Genomic DNA, 11,425 nt, shown 5'->3' with positions numbered 1-11,425 from the left:
CTTTACTTATAATAAGTGTTATTGTAATAGATATTATAACACATTTTTTGTATTATTTTAATATTTAGATAAGTTTAAATTCTCATTATATATTCATTTATATAACACTAATTTATTCTATTATATATATATATTTTATATAATTAAAATTAGCTTTCTAATATATACTAGCATCATCAAATGAACTTGATTTTCAAATAAAAAATAGTAAAAACATTCAACATTATATTAACAATCCACAAATTAGTTTAAAACATTCAACACTGTCATCAACAATAAAATGTTCTTGAAGTATTCAAGTAGTCTTAAATATTCAACATATTGAAAAGTTACTACTTTCAGCACAAAATATTCTACAGCTGCCCAACACAAAGCCTTCACAATTAAGTATCCTTTTCTATTTCGCTTGTCACATCTGCAAAATATACAAAGAAATATTTTATTGTTATTATCTAGCATCACAAATTACTTCAAGAAAAATGCTATGGAAATTATTTACAAGAGAGGACACTTGTAATGAGCATAATATTAATTCAAATTGGCCCCATTATCTTTTTGTCTTTCTCATCTTCCCTATCAAATCAATCAAATAATACTATCAATTGAACCAACAGTTTCTCGTATAGTTTGTTAATGCATCCTCATCAGTATTATCAAACCATAGGCCAACTTATTACTTTACACAAAAGACTACCCAAAAACAAAGGCAAAGGGTTGTGTATGCAGCTGACTCCTACTTTTGATGCCCTAATGATGCCATAAGAACAGCAACAGCCACAATAAACATAGACAACATACTTACTAGCAATATATATGTTCTTCTTGACGATTTTCTGTATTCTCCAAACAAAAGAATTCCCCATAAAGTGCTTACTAGTGGAAGTGCCTGCCAATCACCACCCGAAAAAAGTCCATATTAGTATGTGATGCACATTTTGGTTCAGTTGAAATTTTGCACAAACAAGTTTATCCCACAAAAGAGAAGTTTGGAATCAAGACAAAAAAAAATATATTTGAACCAACCTGAACAGCATCTGTTGCAGCATACCCTACAGCTTGGCCTCTCATGAATTGGAGACCATTGCCAAACCCGCAGAGCAGACCGGCCATTAAGGCCCAGCCTCTGCCATTCCAGTCATTCATATAAGCCTTGACTGATGATTTGGGTAAGTCCAGCATAGGGTAGTAAAGGAATGTGATGTGAGGATTATAACAAGGATAAAACAAGATACTGAGAAGTAAAAGAATGTAGTGTAGACAACCAAGTGAGGAACCCCATCTTTCAATGTATGCCATTGATCATTTGTTGCCAAGTTGAATGCTGGTGAGAATAGAGAAAAGCAAACACCAGCAAAGAAACATATGGACAATCCAATGAGAGTGCTTTTCCCAAACACCTGTAGCAAGAGTTATAATTATTAAATGTGATAGAGAATCTGAGATGTTTGGATTTGAATGTTTGGTGATGAACGTCCAAATATTGTTGTGTAGTATTTTTGCAACACAAGATTATCACTTTTCATCTAAATGTGAGAATTTTAATTGATTTTCCATACTAAAAAGTATTGTCTTTTACAGTGCCATCTATAGTGGTACAGCTAGTTTTCTGCTCATTCTCATTATCCTTAAGTGCATCATCAAATAAAACAATTAAGTAAAAATTGCATCACTCAACAAGCTCGATGATTTTATTTTTAAAAATGAATAAAAAACCCTAACATTTAATGAATGAAACATACCCCTCTTTAGATGAAAAACCTTCAACCTTTTCTTTATTATTAGCTGCATTAGATGAGTGGACAGTAGAAGCACGGCAAATTGCAACCAAGAAGCAGCCAACGCCAGGGAAAAGGATCTTTGCTCTATTAATTCTATTGTCTAAAAAGTAATTCAAGGTTGTTCATGTCACCATTAAAGATCGCAATAGAAGCGAAAAATTCATTATCTATAAGAGCAACATAGACAAACATCAACATTTAGAAATGGTCTGAGAGAGAGAGAGAGAGAGAGAGTGAAAGAAAGGACCTATAACAACTGTTAGGCTTCCAGTGATCACTTCTGTGACTGATAAGCCAACAAAAGCCCAAGCATACTAAGTTGAGAGATTTCCGAGGCTAAGTACCACCCCTCCTGCCATTGCAAACATCACAGAAGGCCAATTATCCTGCACCAATCACCCTAACATGAATCGAAACCAAATACATACAATACAATACAACTCCATTATGGCAAACAGATGAAATTTTCATTATGTTGTGTTCCTTATCACTGGTCTCTCCAAATAGCACCACATTCATCAAAGAGAATAGAGAATGAATGAACTAAACTTTATCTAAATATATGCAAGTGTTGAATATTTGTGAATCAACACTTGTAATGAGCTAAAAAATATAATCAATACTTAATTAATCATGAGAAGGAGCAGCCAAAAGAATTATATAAAAAAAAGAAGAGGAAAAACAAAAAAGAATGGATTCTAGACATGTCTCATAATAATTGGACCTTTTTATTAAACTTCATGGAGACAAGACTGTCACAATAAAATTGTCTAGCAATATTTTTATCTCATTTTGTTATCTAACTTTTAGCTTCTAGCTTCTATAAAAATAAATTGATTTTCACTTTTGCTAAATTGATTTTCAGCTCTGTTAGGGTAAAAATAAAAAAAAATAAAAAGGAGAACAGAAGCTTCTGTTTTGGGGGTAATCTCTGAAAATTACATAGGCCAATAAAATATGACAAACGCCTTTGGCATGCCTTAGTAATCAATAGTGGTCATTATCTAGATGGTATCATCATAGGAAGGAGCACCATCACACTGTACTACATGGTATCATCAACATTCCTTTGTGATTAAATAATAGCATTTCATACTTCCAAATAGGCCCCCCTGTGTGATCGCTGCCATCACACACACATAAGAGTACTTAATAGAAAATGAATTGGATAAAATGATCTCTGTAAATGTACGAGAGATATGGGGCTTTATTATTTATAGCTGAATAGTACAAAGATACAAAGAGAGGGAAAAAGGAGCTGGAAACCAAGAAGTGATTAACAGGAAACTAACCACACTAGTCTACTAACGATAGCTGAACCTATATTACAGTTAGAGCTAACTAACTACATGTGCAAAAGTATTTGAAAACCACATGAATATAGTTTACTCATAGTATTTAGAAATCACATGAATGTTAAATTCTGCAAAAGTAGGCACCAAATAAAATTAGAAAGAGATCCAATTCGTTTCATTCCTAAAAATATCAAGGGACCAAAAACACATAAGGACCGAGTATGACTGCCACAAATAAGCACAAATTTAAGGTACTCAAATACAATACATCAAGCAAGCCCAAATGAAAGGTTAAGTACAACTACCACAGGTAAACTATTTGTTCAGTGTATTTTGTTCAGGTAAATTACTTTAAGTGGGCAATATTCTATTTCCTGCAAATTTAGAAGGATTAATACTATAGTCAAAGACTTTTTCGATTATATATTTATCATAAAATTTGAAGCAACTTTAAGTTGTATTTTCTTTATTTCTTTTTAATGTTTGGTGTAATTTCTTGGTGCATCTAAGCTGGAAGTGTGTTGCTTAAAAGTGTAAATTAAGTTGGTATAATTGCAATGGTTAAAATAACATAATGTTTATGCTCAAATTCTGTTTTTGAAGAATAAATTGTCTCAACCAAAAGATAGTTAACATGCATGCTAGAAAAATAGCATAAGAAAACTAAATTCAAACCTTTGCTTTTCTAGCCGAAACATCTTCCAATTGTCACATAGTCCAAGTAAGAACAAAAGCACACACCTGAATTTTTTCTTAACAATATTTCAGCAACTTAAAAACAAAGGTAAGAGTGGAGAGTATCATGCTCTTAGGGCCAAAACAATGTTGGAGCTTATTTGTTCAAGCCAGTATTGAGATGGCTAATTAAGATTCAAACCCCATTGGACAGTATATGAATTCGAGAAAGAAATAATGAGCTTTAATGGAACCACACCTTGTTTGATTTTAAACATGAAAATTTAAGCAATAGCATGCTAGAGAGGCTGATGTATAACTTACTAATTACAGAGTCTCAAGTGTCTTACACAGCGTAAACACTTTTATATAGTGATAATAATAAACAAACCTGAAGGGCTCGACGAGCTAACTGAGTTGAACATATCCTGCGAGCAATGCTAGAAACATCAAGAACAGAATCACCTCCTACTGCACGAACAACAACTGCCATGGCTGCTGCTTCCCTGCTTCCAGGATTAGGAATAGAGGATATGAGAGAAGCTTCTATCTCCTTCCATTTATGTTCTTCCTTCTCCAAGAGAGCCTTTCATCTTTCTTTACCTCTACCCTCCTCTTCACGTCTTTGCATTAATAGCTCCTCTTCCATCTCTTTTTCTCTTATGTAACTGCAAATTGGTACATACAAGAGTATTTAGAAACTTGCACAAGACACTACACAGTCTCATACGTCGTAAAAGAACGATTTTCCTTTTATGATCATTTAAAGGTCAGTAAAAATATATACACGTATTTACTTGCACATTAGAAAAGTTGAATACTTGAATTCAAGTGTCAAAACTCAACATGTTCACATATATTCTGATGCATTCAGAATCAAGAAAATGACCAGAAAGAAATGAGAGAAAATATAAAGATGTTGAAGACAATGTGGTCTGTTTATGCCAAAATTAAATTTAGACTGGCTCTTTGGCTAATTGATGTAAAAGATTCTGTGAAGGATAGTAGCTTTCTTTTTGAAATTTTATTTTTATTTTCTTATAGTCTGATTTCCTTTTACACAATTGTTTATTTGTATTATTATCACTACTCATTAATACTATTTTCATTTATATTAAAAACTAATGATTATATATTAAAACAAGACTTCTCAACTAGACTAAAAAAAAGCACATGTTATAGTAGAAAAAGCAAGAGAAATTGTATAAATTAAAGGCTATAATACAAAAATACTGATGCTTTCCAAACAAAGGAAATAAACAAAGTTAAATAATGTCTAATAAATATATGTGGTAAAAAGGTTAAAAAAAAAGGTTCAATATGTCATATAATTAGACAAACAAAAATACATTAAATTATAAAATGCATTCAACATGTTATTTCATAAAGAGTCATTGTATTACTCTAGACACCAACAGTAAATTTCATACTACAATCATATCACTGTCTTAAAACCTGATGGTATATTTTAATTTAACAAGACAATCCCTAAAATTACCTTTGAACAACACTTAGAGAGAGGATTCCGGAGAGTTCCCAGCTGAGACGACAAGAGAAAGTAGCAGTAGAGTAACTTAAAAGCAACACAAATAATAGCTCATATAGTTAATATCTAGAGAGCTCTAAGAAGAAAAAAAAACATATATTATGTCACATTTTGCTAAAAATATGTAAGGGATAAGGAGCTGCTATACTCAAGAAAATGAGAATCGCAAGGGCTCTTATGCCTCATTACCAAATTTCTTGGCAATTATAGGGCGAACATCATCTGCATCTACAAGGGTCTCTAAGAAAGGAAGTAATGAAATTAGTGCACAGTCCGATGGATCATCAAACCAACTCGTTATGGAAATCCCATTACTCACTTGCAAGCGGAACACCTGAAAGGATTAAAAGAGACCAAGGCTTAGGAATTAAAGTACATGACATAGAGCAAAAAAAATTGTTTCCTTCCTCAATTTACCTAAATTCTACCAATAAAAGTTCCTTATAACTCCCCTGCCTCTCTCTCATTAGATTAATATTTGTTACCACTTCCTACAAATACCAAGGTTGGAAGAACAATAAATTTCTGAGTAATACTAAGACATTAGCTCGTATCAATGTACGATACAGGATCCTGTTGCCTGCTCCTAGAAGCTCTTTTCTTTAAAAGCACACTGGCTTTGTAGCTCTAAAACAAGGCATGTTCTACTTATGATAAGCCTACAAAAATGCTGAATTCGTAGCTCTATCCTAAGGCACATTTAACATCAAATGCACGGTGTAACTAATCTTGAAACCCCAGTAACCAAATATGAAAAGGATAGCATAAAATGCAACTGAAATAAGGTTAGACATCTAAATTAAAGAAGGAACCAAAGTTTGAAATTTTTTGCAAATTCATCATTAGATATACCTGAGGAGAATTATCAACTATAGAAACTTTTGCAAGATCAATATCTAAAACTGTCAAATCTTTAGTGTAACTGCCATCAGAAAAGATGCACGATTCACGATAAACATGCCAAAAGATGATATTTCCATCTGGATCTAGAATATCAAGGAGTTGTTCTGCATATATGCTTTGGCTGGCAGTAAAAATAATAACTTCAAACATCTCAGCAACTCACTCTTAGAATATTTTGAGGTGAGGCCATTTTCTGACATACACAGTGCGCTCTTTCATGTTGAAAAAAACAGTAAAGGTGAAGTCTGCATCTTCACAAGGTTCCAATGTAGAATGGACAAGTTTTTCTCATGTATGAAAATGGGATGTTAAATATCAATCATATAGTCAAACAAATATTCCTTTATGGGAAAGTAAAAACAATAGGAAAAGGTTGTTCCTCTTCATAAAATTAACACTTGTTAAAAAAGGAAATAAAACAGTCATATATGTATATATAATTTTTAATATGTATTTTAATTTAAGCCATTAAATTAACTTCATGAACAATCACATGGCCCAATCAATACGCTTTGGATGGTAAATCCACAACAAATTTAATTATCTTACTTTCAATTATTTCACCTTCAATGGTTCATGACCATGTAGGGACCTCTTGCAATATATAATAGATACCATGAATTTGGTTAATTCAATAAAGAACCTAAAATTATCATCAAAATTACCTATATTTTTCAAGTAATATGTACACTTCTGAATTATGATAACATAGTGGAAGTAGTAAATCAATTGACAAACTAACTAGAAAATTATGACCATTCCAGAAATCAGAATAATAAATGTAATGACTTGATACAAGCAACTCAATCCACTTACCATCCAAATCAAGTACTAGAGTTATAAGCTTCCTTCTTGAAGTTTCCTTGGGCAATGAATTGGATTAGACATTGGATCCATCATTGCTTGTTCATCTGATTTCTCATCATTGGCACTACTGCTTCTAATAGAGTCCTCTAGTAAAGGTAGAACACAAAATTGCTCAGCAACACCTAACAACATGTTTGGCTCTAGATGCTCGTAATTAGCAAAGCAATTTGATTCGCTAGTATCATTGAATGCAGTCCGCCAAAGGTAAAGTCTGACACGATCATGTCAGAAATGTAGAACTCTGACACATCACAATATTGATAGTCACCTGAACATCTATTATCATCACTTTCATCTGCTTCTAACCAAGAAATGTTGGGATACTTGTCACTACATACTGATGATAAATGAAAGAAAAACAAATCAAATATAAGCTTTACACAAGAAGCATAAAATAACTATTTTTTTATGTTTGATAAATTTTAAGCTAAAATATAGCTAGGACGAATATGTATTGTTTGGAATGCATTTACTCTCTTTTTTCTTCTACAACTGCTTCTTACCAGCCGACAACTTAAAGAAATTTGTTAGTATTGAATGCTCAAACCTGCATCACTGTCCTTATTTGCTTCACTACGAACTTCAATGGACTCCAAATAAGGAGAAAAAATAGTCTCCAGTCATGGTGGTAAAGCATGGCTAAACTCCTGCAATAAACGAAAAAGTGTTGATACGTAAGTACAAAAGTAAATTAGAACCACCATTGATAAGAGAGAGAGAGAGAGAAAAATATAAACTTTTTTCGAGTTATTATGTTAAATATTGTGTCCAATTGTTCAGCTATATCATTCTTTAATTTAAATGAATAATTATTGTTTAATTAAAAGTGGTTCATAATAAAAAAATTATATAAAAAAAACAGCAAAAATGAAATACTAGTCAAATCTGACTTGTCGAGAGTGCTTGAATTTTTTTTTCCTTTTAATCTTACATGGTGTTGTATTTCGGCAGGTGTTATTGTAATTTTGGCACAATTAAGGAGATTCAATGTAATTTTCTCTATATTTGAAAAGCTCATACAAAACAATTGTTTACTTAAAATGATCTTACATATGAAAAAATATATATAATAATAGACCACTACTGCATGTCATATAAAAAGTAAACACTTTTCATTAAAAACATTTACCATTTGTCCCACGGTTGTTGTAGTGCACCAAATTTTTTTTTAGATTATTTAAAATTTGTGATTTATTTTATTTAAATGTTAAGTGTGATGAATTGTTTTATTTAAATGTTGTTTATTTTATTTAGTTGTTGTTTGTTTTATTTGATTGTTTGTTATTTTATTTAATTGTTAGAATTGTTTGGTATAATCTTTTTAAATTTGTTAATTGTTTGTTTGGTTAATTAATTTAATAAGTGAATAATTGTGTAACATGTTTATTTTACTATTAGTGTTACATTTTAAATAAGTGTGACAATTGAGGTAATTAAGTGAGTTATGGTTGAATGCACTAAGGTGCATGGTAGATAGTGATGCACCCTAGTGTTTTAGTGTGTGCTAGTATATGGTAATAGGGTGCACATGTGTGGATTTTCTACACATTTTATAATTTCCATTTATTGATATTTTTGGGTAGTTTTATTTTAATAAGTAGGAAAAAAAAAATAAAGGATATGGCAAGTAAGTGGACGTGTGGTGTAGGGAAATGGAGTGATATTTGTTTTTTCATTATTTTCTAAGGTAAATAAAGTTAAATTGGATGAGGATAGACATTTTGGGAAACTACCATTTGACTCCAATCTTTTATAATAAAAGGAATTAAAAGAAAATAAAATGAAGAAAGGAAAATTACATTTTTCCTTTTATTTGGTCATTATGAGAGAATGGAAATAAAGGGGAAAGGAAGAGAAGAGGAGGGCATTCTTGTGTGGCTGCCGTGACCTAGAGAGAGAGGTAGAGAGAGAGTGTGGCGTGTAGAGAGAGAAGGAGAAGATGAAATAAAGAAGAAGAAGGAGAAGAGGAACCAGGTTTAGAGTATGTCTTTCTTGTATTTTTGTTGTCTAATCTCTTTTTCTTGATTATATGATTTTGACTTGGTTTATTTGTTGTGTGTGATTGGATTTCTTTCTCCTCCTCATGGTGGATTTCAACAAAAACCCTAGGCTTGAACAAGGGGTGTGAAGTTTGGGTGTTGATCATATTGTATTCTTGATTTTACAATCAAGAGAGGTATAAAATCTATAACCCTAGTGTTATGATGTTCATGGATTGATGGAGTGTTTTCTTATTATTTTATACATGAGTTTATGTTGTTGGGCTTGATTTTTATGGTTGTGCAATAAGAATATGTGTAGTGATGATGAGTATTTGAAAAACATGAAAAGAATACGTTATTTGTTTATTTTATGAGTTTCGGCCTAGAGGGGTATTCAAAAGCATGATTGTTATTTTTATTATGTTTTATGTCAATTAAAATTTTAGAAGCATGGTAGGTTGTGGCAAGATCTTGTATGATGTTATGATGATTGTGATTTTTGGAATAATTGCATGATAGTAGTGTATTGAGAATATATGTAACACAAGATCAATGGTGGTTGTTGTTCATGACTTGTGAATAAGTTCTATGGTGAATGATGAATTATTGTATACTCATGATGTGATTAAAATGGATAAAGAGGTTAGAAGCATGCTAGGGTTTGTGTTGAAATATTGTGCATAATTGAGCATGAATTTTGTGAATATAAAGAAAGGAAGAAATTTTATGATTTAATGTGCTTGCTGATTTTTGTACAAAAATGATGTTGTTCATGATGAGATTAATGTTTTGAGTGCTCAAATAAAGTTTGCAAATATTTTGATGTTTTAAGAAATTTAATGTGAAGTTTAATTATGCTTTGAAATTATATTGTGTGTAAATAATTACCTACAGAATTTTATTGAATTTTTTAGAAAAATTTGAGGTTTTAAATTGAATGTGGTGATTTTTAAAGGTAAAAATAGTTGCTGGAATTTTTTGTAAGAAAATGTGAAGTGTGTTTCACTAAAATAAATTTGATGAGTTTTTGGAACAAATTATCATCCTAAGTTATGGTAATATTGAAAAATGGTATTTTAAAATGGTATGAATGCATATTTTGATAAGTTATGATTTTCCTTCATTTTGATTGAGAAAAATATTTAGATTCTATTTATTTGTGATTTTTAAAGAATTTAAATAGTGGCTGAAAGTTTGGTTTAAAAAGTTTAAAAATGTTTATTTAATTGTCACATATGGATTTATGTTACATAAAACTATGTCTTAAATAATTTTAAAAAAAATATATTTTTTTCACACATAAATATATATTTATCTGACATCATTTATGTAACACAATTAACCAATATCAAATTTGATTTTTCTAAAGAAACATATTAATCATAGGTATTTTAATTAATTCCAAGATTTTTGTTAATTCTTTGTAATTTGAGATTAATAAATGAAATTGTCACATATTTTATTTTTAAGCTAAATCAAATTATTTTATAAAATAAAATGATGTTTTGAGAAATTTATTCAACCTAGAAATTTTAAGAAAAATAAAGCATGTTATATGTCTATTAATTTTAAAACGATAAAAGTAAGAAATGTAGAATTATCGTTTTTAAAACGTCTCAATTACGCAATGTTCCCACGTATGCATGTTACATGCAAATCCACTTTTACGTCCAAAATTATGTTCATTATTCAACTATGTGGTTTTTATAGAAAGATCATGCATGTAAAATAGGTAAATCATGCATGTAAAATAGGTAAAATGAGCATTATTATGTGTAGTTAAGAATAATTGCATGTGTGTAACTATTATTATGTGTGCATGGCCCATGCACACATGGGTTGTATGGAAGGGCAATATAGTAACTTTATGAACCTAAGAAATGTTGTTTTGGTTATGGTATTGGCTCGTTGAGAGGTTGTGAAATTTCTTAGCTCGGACCTGAGGTAAGGAAGTTAGATAGATTCTATGATTTTATGCTATGAATGGTAAGACTGTTGTATGAATGAATTGTTATGAATTATGAATGCCATAATGTGATGATATGTTGGCTTGTATGAATATGATATGTTTATGGATGTTAGCGTGATGAACGCGACACATCAAACGAGTTACTAAGGATATAAAGACGTAACTCCTAGGGCGGATGCGCCGAGGTTATTGAAGGACCAGAGACTCTTGTTTACCTCATAGAGTGACATTGACAACTAGCGGGCCATGCTCATCATGTATGCTGTATGAATATGATTAGGGTGACATGGACAACTAGCGGGCCATGCTCATCATGTATGCTGTATGAATGTGATATGATGATATGTTACGATTACATTATGATATGCTATGATGATATGTTACGAAAATGTTATGATATGCCATGATGT

The 11,425-nt window shown here is 31.1% G+C and overlaps 2 pseudogenes; both read right to left on the bottom strand.

Annotated features, from left to right (window-relative positions):
- Nucleotides 1-568: 568 nt before the first annotated feature.
- LOC133832588 (ureide permease 1-like) lies at nucleotides 569-4,241 on the bottom strand (annotated as a pseudogene).
- LOC133832583 (uncharacterized) lies at nucleotides 1,259-7,340 on the bottom strand (annotated as a pseudogene).
- Nucleotides 7,341-11,425: the final 4,085 nt, after the last annotated feature.

Source organism: Humulus lupulus, chromosome 1, assembly GCF_963169125.1.
Source record: "Humulus lupulus chromosome 1, drHumLupu1.1, whole genome shotgun sequence".
NCBI lineage: Eukaryota > Viridiplantae > Streptophyta > Magnoliopsida > Rosales > Cannabaceae > Humulus > Humulus lupulus.
This window is presented reverse-complemented; position numbering and strand designations above follow the sequence as displayed.